The sequence below is a fragment of the Balaenoptera ricei genome, chromosome 2 (genome assembly GCF_028023285.1).
Source record: "Balaenoptera ricei isolate mBalRic1 chromosome 2, mBalRic1.hap2, whole genome shotgun sequence".
NCBI classification, from domain to species: Eukaryota; Metazoa; Chordata; class Mammalia; order Artiodactyla; family Balaenopteridae; genus Balaenoptera; species Balaenoptera ricei.
Window position 1 is genome coordinate 168327444 of NC_082640.1, and position 13290 is coordinate 168340733.

The window sequence follows — 13290 nt, forward strand, 5'->3', positions numbered from 1 at the left end:
ACAGCTAACTAATAGAGCTGCACCTGGATATATTAGTTAGCATTCCACAAATTGGTAACTCCATATCTGAACTCATCATCATACCCACCAGACATGGTCTTTTTTGAGTAAACCCTTTTCATTTTTTCCCCTGAATTCCCTATCTGGAAAGTCATAAGCATCTTCCCAGTCATGTAAACATACACACACATACACATGAATGCACTGACAACTTAAATTTCACTTAACTCTGAGAGACCTAAGCTAGTCTGTTATACTCATTCATAAATTTCTATTCTTTTCACAATATCATTCACTGTAGAATTAGGTACAGCATTAAAAAAATAATTTAAATTTAATCTCTATCTCTCCCAACCCCATAAGGTTATGGTTCTTTGTAGCTACATGAAGAGTAAACCATTGTATTCCTAGTATATACCTCAGTCTCTGGCACAGAGTAAATATCCAATAAATAATTATTTGATGAATAAAGACATTGGTTTTCATGATTGATGACTTTCCTAGATTTACTGAAATTACTTCAGTACAAAACCTTGCATTGATACATTTTGCCCTGATTTTTATAAATTTAAATCTAGTCTACCACTTTTAATCTATTTGATACAAAGAAGTCAAATTACATCACTTAAACCACTGTTCAAATTTATCTAACTCAAAAATGTTCAATATTTCACATTAACAAAAGAATAATGTCTAATTTTTTTAGGCTGGTAATCAAAGCCTTAAATAATTTTTTTTTTCCTGGAATCTATACAGCATTTTCCAGCTGACCTTAAATTTAGGTGTGTACATATAACTGAGTACTGGTAAATGAAACTTAAACCATGATGATGTGCCTTACTTCCAGGACTGGTCCTTGAGAATCTTCAATGCATCATCCTCCATGACCTTCCCCTGTCTATTGGTTGGATGTCAAAAGGCAGGACAATCTTGGAAACTTTATATTAAAGAAGGTGGAACTCCATCCATCTATATAGTTGAATGGGTGGAACAGACAAACTCCCTGCACATCGAACACATCAATTAAATTTTACATGAGTCAGAAGTACATTTCTATTTGGTAAAGTCATTGAGATTCTAAAGTTTACTGATTATATCATCTAGTATTGCTTAACTCATGTACCCTTACTTAGATCAATATTCTTTTTTGGAAATATTTTCCTCTAGTCAAACTGAATTTTTACCTTTTTACCTTTATACATGTAAAAGGCATACCCTGTACTGTGCATATTGCATATCTAATAGAAAGAAGGCCTTGTAGAACTATACACCATATTATCCCTCACTGAAATCACAGATGTTAGAGCAAATCATGGCCGAAACTGAGTCAATTCTATTCTCTCTCCCAAACTGGGAGAGAGAATAACTGAATTCAAACTGAATGGAGACTGGAGGCACCATTTTGAGACAGTCAGAATGGACCAAGTTGTGCTCTGAAAAAAAAAGAAAAAAGAATGGATCATGTATAGGCAGATCAGAGAACACTGGTACACATGTGCAGAGGGAAACAATTAAAACATGACACATGGAGAATCAGAGATGAGCACTTGTTTTCCCCTTAGATAAATGATTTATTGGGGTTTCAGCCTAGTTCAGTGCAAAGCCCTATTTCTCAGCCTCTTTCAGTGAAGAAGATAGAGGAAAAAATCAACATTGAGGAGCAGTGGGGAGGCGGTGAGGTAAGATGTCTCAGAGGCTGACAGGAGTTCTGGTTTGGGAACGTGGTGATAGGGATGTAGGGGAGGAAAAATAATTTTCCTTCTACTCTTTTGAGTTCTCATATGAGACCCCTGTAATGAAAGACATATTAACAAGAGAAAAACAAACAGAAGTTTATTAACTAGTATATGTCATGTACACATGGGAGAGAACCAGGGGAAAATGAGTAATGCCCTGAGGTGGTTCAAAATTCAAGATTAAATACCGTCTGAATTGGGAAAGGAAGGAGGGGATGTAGACCTCTTAGGGCAGAGAAAATGATTTTAGAAAAATGAAGAACAGCTGGCCTTAGATGCCCTTAGAAGAATAGATGGGAGGTAACGGTAGTTTGTGATAAAGTTTGGGTGTGGTGTCAAATTTTAGTCTCCTCTCCTGTGATGAGTCAATCTTTCCTGGTTGATGTGACTCCCAGGGAGGGATTTATAACAACTGAATTCATTGGAGGATCTGTCTTTATGGAGATAAGAGGAGTTCAGGGAAAACCCCTTCTTAAATTTGCTGTTTTTCAAGTGCCTACAACTCAAAATAATCAATATGCCAGAGTGACATATTTTGGGGTGTCATATTCTGCTCCCCTAGGGGACATGCTCAGATGATAGCAAGGTGTGGCCGGCCACACAGAATATCAGTGATTTAGGATAGTGTTTAGTGTGATTTACTTCGGATGCTACCTCCTGGAAGGAATTAAAATGAGAGAAGAATCTGAGCAGAGAAACCCAGGTGATACACACCCCAGGCAGGAGTGTGAGGTAGATTTGGAGGAACACAGTCTGAACTTTGCTATCTCATCACCACACTCTGTCCATGAGCTGAAAGCACCTCGTGTTATAAACTTATTAACACATGATAAGTAGGAAAATGTGTTTCTATCTACTATGTTAATTCTTAATGCCATGTGCTGCTTCCTTCTCAAGGCATCACATAATAATTAGAAAGATGCTCATATTAGTAAGAGGAATCAAGCAAGCTCAGAAATGGCGGACTTCTCTCTTCAGAGCTATTTCAACATGACCATCTGGAATCCCGCTCTTGGCTTTTGTTTTATTTCTGCTACATTATGTCCAGGCTTTGAGAAGATTAAATTCCCTCAGCAGATTGGAGCCAAACCCAGCATCAATTTAGGACTGGAGCACATTCACACTGGCTCCATGCTCTTTTCTTTTTAGACAATTTCTCCATATCTTTTTGAGGGTACTATTGCTTTTTTCTTCTATTTTTTTTTAAAGAGGGAAGTAAATTCCTGAAACCTTGAGTCTAATTGCTGGTTGTAAAGTAATTATGGATTGCTTTTCTCCATCCACAGCAAGAGAGAATGGCCAAATGTATCATGTGGAGAGCCAGGAGAGGGCTTGGGTAGCAGGAGGATGGGTTGTACCTGACCCCAAAGATACAGGAACCCAGCCATGGTCATACAGCTTCTGGACCAAGCAAATATCAGTACGGAGAGGTTTTTCTGCTGAGACGGCATTCCTGCAAACCAAATGGGCTCGGGTTCCCTGGAAAGGAATGGGGTCATTGAGAAGCCAGAAAAATAAAGGCTTTTAATGGAGTAAGAGTTACAAATGCTGTATGGCATATGGAATAAATTGTGAAGAAGTAATCATGAGACTCAAAGCCATAGATTTAATAAGACTCCATTTGCACCACACATATAAACAGAATTAAGAATAAACCCTATATGAAAGTTTGGGCAAAGTAGCACAAGAGCATTGACCATATATATATATGAAAGCATTATATATATACAAATATATATATTTGTTTATTTTTTAAAAAGGAAGAATAAATGTTATTCTATGCACTAATGTTAACACTTGCAAACAAATACGTGTCATAAAATAAGTGTAATACTTGAGAGGTGATTTTTAAGATTTTCTTCTCCTCCCCTTTTAAAGAGTTCACCTATCATATGATAGTATACTTAGAAATTTTGCTTTGTCATCAAGAAAATTCATGCCTTCATAACCCAATATAATGTTTTGTATCTCTATTTCTAGCATTGGAGCTGAGGAGAGCTAGCAACATTTGAGAGCTGAAATTTTTCTCTGTGAATTTAATTTAATTTTATGTTTCACTCAGCATGGTGCGTATATAGAGTGATTCATTTAACTTTCAGCTTCTCAAATATTTTCTCCATATTCTTGTGTTTGGATTTCTTGAACTATGGGTAAAGGCTTAAGTATAATTCTACTTGAGCTTCTTTTCTATGCAGAAAAGTAGTGGTGGTGGAGTGTCCCATATTAACCCCAAATTACGAACAAAGTATCAGTTTTAAATCTGAATTTACTGATATGTTCAATTTTCCATTTATACAAAAAAAATGGAATTTAATATAAAACTGATTACTTTAAAGAATACCTTTTAAAACTCCAGTGTTTGTGCTCCAAGCAGAAAAATCTAATGCAGTTTGAAATTAAATTATTTTACTCTCCATTGGTGGCAATTATATTAATGATTGAAACACGTTTTTTGGTATTGTTAGTGTGCATAGTTTACACATTCTTCTTTTCCAAATCTGAATTACATTATTTCAAAATATTTAATTTTGAAAATATTAGGTCATATTTTAAAAAATTATCAAATAATATTTTGCACATGAAATTCGTATATATTTTATATTTTTACATTATGGAGCCATTAATGAACTCCTATATGTACAGTACACTCTTCTTTTAAGCTACGCATGTGCTTACTCTAATCATGCTACCCTGGGCTCTTTTCCAGGACTAACCACTATCCTGAATATTATGTTTATAATTTCTTTCTATTTTATAAATTACAATTTTACAACAATTGTATGTAGTCTTAACCAATATATTGATTAGTTACTTTTATTTTAAAAGTTCATAAAGGTGTTGCCATATTGTAGGTGGTGGTCTATAATTGGCTTGATTTTGCTCAACATTGTTTTTATGATCCATCCATTTTGCTTCATGTTGTTATAGATTGTTTATTTTCACTGCTCCATATATTGCTTTGGGTGGATATACTATAATTTATTTATCTCTTGTCCTGATGATTAACATTTGTGTTGTTTTCAGCTTTTGCTTTATCTTGTTACTATATGTTGTACTAATATACATTGTATTTTACATATCTCTTGGTTCATGAAATAGCTTTCAAACTTTTCTGATAGTGCCCCACAACTAGAAAAATTTTACAATGTGGCCAGGAAAATATTGTGGAGAATTGTGCAGAGTGAGGGATATTATCCTATTTGCAAGCTAATAAACCTGCCTGTTATTATTGCATGGATGCTGGCAGAAGACATGAAATTCTCAAGTCAGAGACAAGAGACCTCATTACTCATGGTAAAAGCAATAGCCAGAGCTTCACATTTGCTGGCATCAGTTTCCCATGCCCTCAAGTCCCACAGGTGTGACACAAAGTGTTTGTGATGGATGCCTGAACATGTAGTGAACTGTGTTCCAGGAGAGAAACACTGAGCTTGGGCAATCTTGTGTTTATATAGTAAGTCTGCAGTTTTCCTGGTGAGGGGACATTACCTCATCCCTGAAGTCTCTTCATTGCAAACACAACTGTGAGTACTGACCAGAGCAAAGAGCTGTCAGAGCTTTAAATTCTTGGCACACCCAGCAGGAATGTTTAGCTCCCCCAGGGCCCAAGGTGGATTGCCTCTCACAATAAATATATGTATGACTGAAGACCTTATACTTTACATGATGGAGGAATACTGATTTTTTCTTTTCTTTTATATTTCATTTTCAAAAATCTGTGTATTACCCACCAAAACAATTGTACAACTTAATATGTAGCAACTCTCAATTGAAAAACAAAGAAATAAAAAAGATAAAAATCAATATATTAAGTCATATACCTGAGAGTGTAATTGCTGGATTACCTTTACACTTAAAATATAATGTGAACTGTTTTATAAAGTAATTGGTCACTTATTTATCATTCTCTTTTTCAGAAGCAGTATCTGAATACTCCCCTGGTGTGTATGTTCACTACCACTTGGTTTTGTTAGACATTTTATATTTTGATAAACAAGTGATGCATAATTATATCTGATTTGAATGTAATCTGCATTAGGATTACTATTGAGTAACAATAATTACTAATTATTAATAAGCTTTGTCATATATGTATAGGTCATTTGTGTTTCCTTTTCTCCTAACACCTGCTCATGACTTTAGCACATTTTTAAGTTGAGATAGTAGTACCTTTCAAATTGATATATAAAATATTTTCAGTTGTCAGTTATGCATTTTGCCAATATTTTCTCACTGTTTGTTGTTCAATTTTTCATTCAGTTTCTGGTGGCTTTTATAAATGGAATTTCTTTTAATGTTTTTATGTTTTCTATTTTTAATTTACAGTTTGTGATTTTTGTCATGTATAAGAAATCACTTTAGGGATAGAAACTTCAAGATGATGGAGGAGTAAGACGTGGAGATCACCTTCCTCCCCACAAATACATCAAAAATACATCTACATGTGTAACAACTCCTACAGAAGACATACTGAATGCTGGCAGAAGACCTCAGAGTTCCCAAAGGGCAAGAAACTCCCCAGGTACCTGGGTAGGGCAAAAGAAAAAAGAAAAAACAGAGACAAAAGAATAGTGACGGAACCTGCATCTCTGGGAGGGAGCTGTGAAGGAGGAAAGGTTTCCACACACTAGGGAGCCCTTTCACTGGTGGAAATGAGGGGTGGACAACAGGAAAGCTTCGGAGCCACGGAGGAGAGCACAGCAACAGGGGTGGAGAGGGCAAAGCAGAGAGATTCCCACACAGAGGATCAGTGCTGACCAGCACTCACCAGCCTGAGAGGCTTGTCTGCTCACCGGCCCTGGTGGGTGAAGGCTGGGAGGTGAGGTTCACGTTTCGGAGTTCAGACCCCAGGGAGAGGACTGGGGCTGGCTGTGTGAACACTGCCTGAAGGGGGCTAGTGTGCCACAGCTAACCAGGAAGGAGTCCAGGAAAAAGTCTGGAACTGTCTAAGAGTCAAGAGACCATTGTTTTGGGGTGTGCAAGGAGAGGAGATTCAGAACACTGCCTAAATGAGCTACAGAGAAAGACGTGAGCTGTGGCTATCAGTGCAGACAACAAAGACAGGCATGAAACGTTAACGCTGCTGCTGCAGCCACCAAGAAGCCTGTGTGCGAGCACAGGTCACTATCCACACCTCCCCTCCTGGGAGCCTGTGCATCCCGCCACTACCAGGGTCCCGTGATCCAGGGACAACTTCCCCAGGAGAACAAACAGAGCACCTCAGGCTGTTGCAACGTCACACCCCGGGCCTCTGCGGCTGCAGGCTCAACCCACATACCATACCCCTCCCTCCCCTTGGCCTGAGTGAGCCAGACACCCCTAATCAGCCGCTCCTTTAACTCCCACCTGTCTGGGCAAAGAACAGATGCCAGAGTGTGACCTACATGCAGAGGCAGAACCAAAACCATAGCTGAACCCCAGGAGCTGTGCACACAAAGAAGAGAAACGGAAATTTCTCCTTGCAACCTCAGGAGCAGCAGATTAAATCCCTACAATCAACCTGATGTATCATGCATTTGAGGAATACCTGAATAGACAACAAATCATCCCAAAATAGAGGCAGTATATTTGGGAAGCAACTGTAGACTTGGGGTTTGCTGTATGCGACTAACTTGTTTCTGATTTTTATGTTTATTGTAGTATAGTTTTTGTGTTTGTTATCATTGGTGGATTTGTTTATTGGTTTACTTGCTCTCTCCTTTCTTTCTAATTCCTGTTTCTATTTTAATAATTTTTATTTTAATTACTTTAATTATTTTATTTTATTTTATTCTGTTTGTTTGTTTCTTTCTATTTTTTCCCCTCTTTATTCTGAGCTGTGTGGCTGACAGAGTCTTGGTGATCCTGCCAGGTGTCAGGCCTGAGCCTCTGAGGTGGGAGAGCTGAGTTCAGGACACTGGACCACCAGAGACCTCCTGGCCCCACATAATATCAATTGGTGAGACATCTCCCAGAGATCTCCATCTCAATACAAAGACCCAGATCCACTCAACAACCAGCAAGCTTCAGTGTTGGACACCACATGCCAAACAACTAGCAAGACAGGAACACAATCCCACTCATTAGCAGAGAGGCTGCCTAAAAGCATAATAAGTTCACAGACACTCCAAAAAACACCACCGGACGTGGTCCTGCTCACCAGAAAGACAAGACCAAGACACATCCACCAGAACACAGGCACCAGTCCCCTCCACCAGGAAGCCTACTCAAGCCACCAACATTCGAATTATAGGGGTCCCAGAAAGAAAACAGAAAGAAAGGTACTGAGAAAATATTTGAAGAGATTATAGTTGAAAACTTCCATAATATGGGAAAGGAAATAGTCAATCAAGTCCGGGAAGCACAGAAAGTCCCATACAGGATAAATCCAAGGAGAAGCATGCCAAGACACATATTAATCAAACTATCAAAAATTAAATACAAAGAAAAAATATTAAAAGCAGCAAAGGAAAAGCAACAAATAACATACAAGGGAATCCCCACAAGGTTAACAGCTGATCTTTCAGCAGAAACTCTGCAAGCCAGAAGGGAGTGGCAGGACATATTTAAAGTGATGAAAGGGAAAAACCTACAACCAAGATTAGTCTACCCAGCAAGGATCTCATTCAGATTCGATGGAGAAATTATAATGTTTACAGACAAGCAAAAGCTAAGAGAATTCAGCACCACCAAACCAGCTTTACAACAAATACTAAAGGAACTTCTCTAGGCAGGAAACACAAGAGAAGGAAAAGACCTACAATAACAAACCCAAAACAATTAAGAAAATGGTAACAGGAAAATACATATCGATGATTACCTTAAATGTAAATGGATTAAATGCTCCAAACAAAAGACATAGACTGGATGAATGGATACAAAAACAAGACCTGTATATATGCGGTCTACAAGAGACCCACTTCAGACCTAGGGACACATACAGACTGAAAGTGAGGGGATGGAAAAAGATATTCCATGCAAATGGAAATCAAAAGAAAGCTGGAATAGCAATTCTCATATCAGACATAATAGACTTTAAAATAAAGACTACTGCAAGAGACAAAAAGGACACTACATAAAATTCAAGGGATCAATCCAAGAAGAAGATATAACAATTGTAAATAGGAGCTCCAACATAGGAGCACCTCAACACATAAGGCAAATGCTAACAGCCATAAAAGGGGAAATTGACAGTAACAGAAGAATAGTAGGGGACTTTAACACCCCACTTTCACCAATGGACAGATCATCCAAAATGAAAATAAATAAGGGAACAGAAGCTTTAAATGACACATTAAACAAGATGGACTTAATTGATATTTATAGGACATTTCACCCAAACACAACAGAATACACTTTCTTCTGAAGTGCTCATGGAACATGCTAGAGAATAGACAATATCTTGGGTCACAAATCAAGCCTTGGTAAATTTAAGAACATTGAAATCATATTAAGTGTCTTTTCCAACCACAATGCTATGAGACTAGATATCAATTACAGGAAAAAATACTGTAAAAAATACAAACACAAGGAGACTAAGCAGTACACTACTAAAGAACCAAGATATCACTGAAGAAACCAAAGAGGAAATCAAAAAATGACATTGAAAACCTGACAACCCAAAACCTATGGGATACAGCAAAAGGAGTTCTAAGAGGGAAGTTTATAGGAATACAATCCTACCTCAAGAAAAAAGAAAAATCTCACATAAACAACTTAACCTTACATCTAAATCAATTAGAGAAAGAAGAACAAAAAACCTCCAAAAGTTAGTAGAAGGAAAGAAATCAAAAATTCAGATCAGAAATAAATGAAAAAGAAATGAAGGAAATGATAGCAAACATCAATAAAACTAAAAGCTGGTACTTTGAGAAGATAAACAAAATTGATAAACCATTAGCCAGACTCATCAAGAAAAAAAGGGAGAAGACTCAAATCAACAGAATTAGAAATGAAGAAGGAGAAGTAACCACTGACACTGCAGAAATACAAACGATCATGAGAGATTACTACAAGCAACTCTATGCCAATAAAATGGACAACCTGGAAGAAATGGACAAATTCTTAGAAATGCACAACCTTCCAAGACTGAACCAGGAAGAAATAGAAAATATGAATAGACCAATCACAAGCACTGAAATTGAAGCTGTGATTAAAAATCTTCCAACAAACAAAAGCCGAGGACCAGATGGCTTCACAGATGAATTCTATCAAACATTTAGAGAAGAGCTAACACCTCATTTAGAGAAGAGCTAACACCTATCCTTCTCAAACTCTTCCAAAATATAGCAGAGGGAAGAACACTCCCAAACTCATTCTACGAGGCCACCATCATCCTGATACCAAAACCAGACAAAGATGTCACAAAGAAAAAAAAGTACAGACCAAAATCACTGATGAACATAGATGCAAAAATTCTCAACAAAATACTAGCAAACAGAATCCAACAGCACATTAAAAGGATCATACACCATGATCAAGTGGGGTTTATCCCAGGAATGCAAGGATTCTTCAATATACGCAAATCAATCAATGTGATACATCATATTAACAAATTGAAGGAGAAAATCCATATGATCATCTCAATAGATGCAGAAAAAGCTTTGAACAAAATTCAACACCAATTTATGATAAATACCCACCAGAAAGTAGGCATAGAGGGAACTTTACTCAACATAATAAAGACCATATATGACAAACCCACAGCCAACATTGTCCTCAATGGTGAAAAACTGAAACCATTTCCCCTAAGATCAGGAACAAGACAAGGTTGCCCACCCTCACCACTATTACTCAACATAGCTTTGGAAGTTTTAGCCACAGTAATCAGAGAAGAAAAAGAAATAAAAGGAATCCAAATTGGAAAAGAAGTAAAGCTGTCACTGTTTGCAGATGACATGATACTATACATAGAGAATGCTAAAGATGCTACCAGAAAACTACTAGAGCTAATCAATGAATTGGTAAAGTAGCAGGATACAAAATTAATGCACAGAAATCTCCTGCATTCCTATACACTAAAGAGGAAAAATCTGGAAGAGAAATTAAAGAAACACTCCCATTTACCATTGCAACAAATGGAATAAAATACCTAGGAATAAACCTACCTGAGGAGACAAAAGGCCTGTATGCAGAAAACTATAAGACACTGATGAAAGAAATTAAAGATGATACAAACAGATGGAGAGACATACCATGTTCTTGGATAGGAGGAATCAATATTGTGAAAATGACTATACGCCCCAAAGCAATCTACAGATTCAATGGAATCCCTATCAAACTACCAATGGCATTTTTCACAGAACTAGAACAAAAAATTTCACAATTTGTATGGAAACACAAAAGACTCCAAATAGCCAAAGCAATCTGGAGAAAGAAAAAGAGACCTGGAGGAATCAGACTCCTGGACTTCAGACTATACTACAAAGCTACAGTAATCAAGACAGTATGGTACTGGCACAAAAACAGAAATATAGATCAATGGAACAGGATAGAAAGCCCAGAGATAAACTCACGCACATATGGTCACCTCATCTTTGATAAAGGAGGCAAGAATATACAATGGAGAAGAGACAGCCTCTTCAGTAAGTGGTGCTGGGAAAACTGGACAGCAACATGTAAAAGAATGAAATTAGAACACTCCCTAACACCATACACAAAAATAAACTCAAAATGGATTAAAGACCTAAATATAAGACCAGACACCATAAAACTCTTAGAGGAAAACATAGACAGAACATTCTATGACATAAATCACGCAAGATCCTTTTTGACCCACCTCTTAGAGAAATGGAAATAAAAACAAAAATAAACAAATGGGACCTAATGAAACTTAAAAGCTTTTGCACTGGAAGGGAAACCATAAACCAGATGAAAAGACAACACTCAGAATGCGAGAAAATATTTGCAAATGAAGCAACTGACAAAGGATTAATCTCCAAAATATACAAGCAGTTCATGCAGCTCAATATCAATAAAACAAACAACCCAATCCAAAAATGGGTAGAAGACCTAAATAGATATTTTCCAAAGAAGATATACAGATTTCCATCAAACACATGAAAAGATGCTCAGCATCACTCGTCATTAGAAAAATGCAAATCAAAACTACAATGAGGTATCACCTCACACTGGTCAGAATGGCCATCATCAAAAAATCTACATACAATAAATGCTCGAGAGGATGTGGAGAAAAGGGAACCCTTTGCACTGTTGGTGGGAATGTAAATTGATACAGCCACTATGCAGAACAATTTGGAGGTTCCTTAAAAAACTAAAAACAGAACTACCATAAGACCCAACAATCCCACTACTGGGCATATGCCCTGAGAAAACCATAATTCCAAAAGTGTCGTATACCATAATGTTCGTTGCAGCACTATTTACAATAGCCAGGACATGGAAACAACCTAATTATCCATTGACAGATGAATGGATAAAGAAGAGGTGGCACATATATACAATGGAATATTACTCAGCCATAAAATGAAATGAAATTGAGTTATTTGTAGTGAGGTGGATGGACCTAGAGTCTGTCATACAGAGTGAAGTAAGTCAGAAAGAGAAAATCAAATACGGTATGCTAACACATATATATGGAATCTAAAAAAAAAAAAAAAAAGGTTCTAATGAACCTAGGGGCAAGACAGGAATAAAGACACAGACATAGAGAATGGACTTGAGGACATGGGGAGGGGGAAGGGTAAGCTGGGATGAAGTGAGATAGTAGCATTGACATATATACACTACTAAATGTAAAATAGATAGCTAATGGGAAGCAGCTGCATCGCATGGGGAGATCAACTTGGTGCTTTGTGACCACCTAGAGGGGTGGGATAGGGAGGGTGGGAGGGAGACGCAAGAGGCAGGGGAAATGGGGATATATGTATACATATAGCTGATTCACTTTGTTATACAGCCGAAACTAACACAACATTGTAAAGCAATTATACTCCAGTAAAGATGTTAAAAAAAAAAAACTTAAATGCTTTTAATATTTAAATCCTCAATACATATGAACTGATCAAATCACTCAAATGAACCAAATACCTAAGGAAAAAATGTAACAAAACAAGGGATAAACCTATACAGAGTAATTATATGACATTATTGAGGGAGAATCAATATAATCTAAGTAAAATTAAATATTCATGAAATGGAAGACTTAGTACGGAAAGAAGACAATTATCTCCAAATCACCTGTAAATTTACTCAAATCTCAAGAAAAATCCCAACAGAAATTTTTTCTCAAAAATTACAAGCTTTATAAATATGAAGTTTAATATGAATTAAAATTTATATAAGCATTCAAATGGCCAAACATAGCCAATGCAATCTTGTCGAAAGACTAAAATAGGAGTAAGACTTCCAGATATCAACACTTATTTGAAAGCTATTGAAATTAAAATAGTGTGTAATCGGTGTACAAAATCACCCAAGAGTACAGAATAGAGAGTTTAAAACAGGCCCAAACATATATAGATACTTTATTAATGGCAAAGGTGGCACAACAGAAAAGTGAGAAAATCACAGTCATTTCAGTAAATTGCTTTTCATCAATTGGACAGAAGATTTT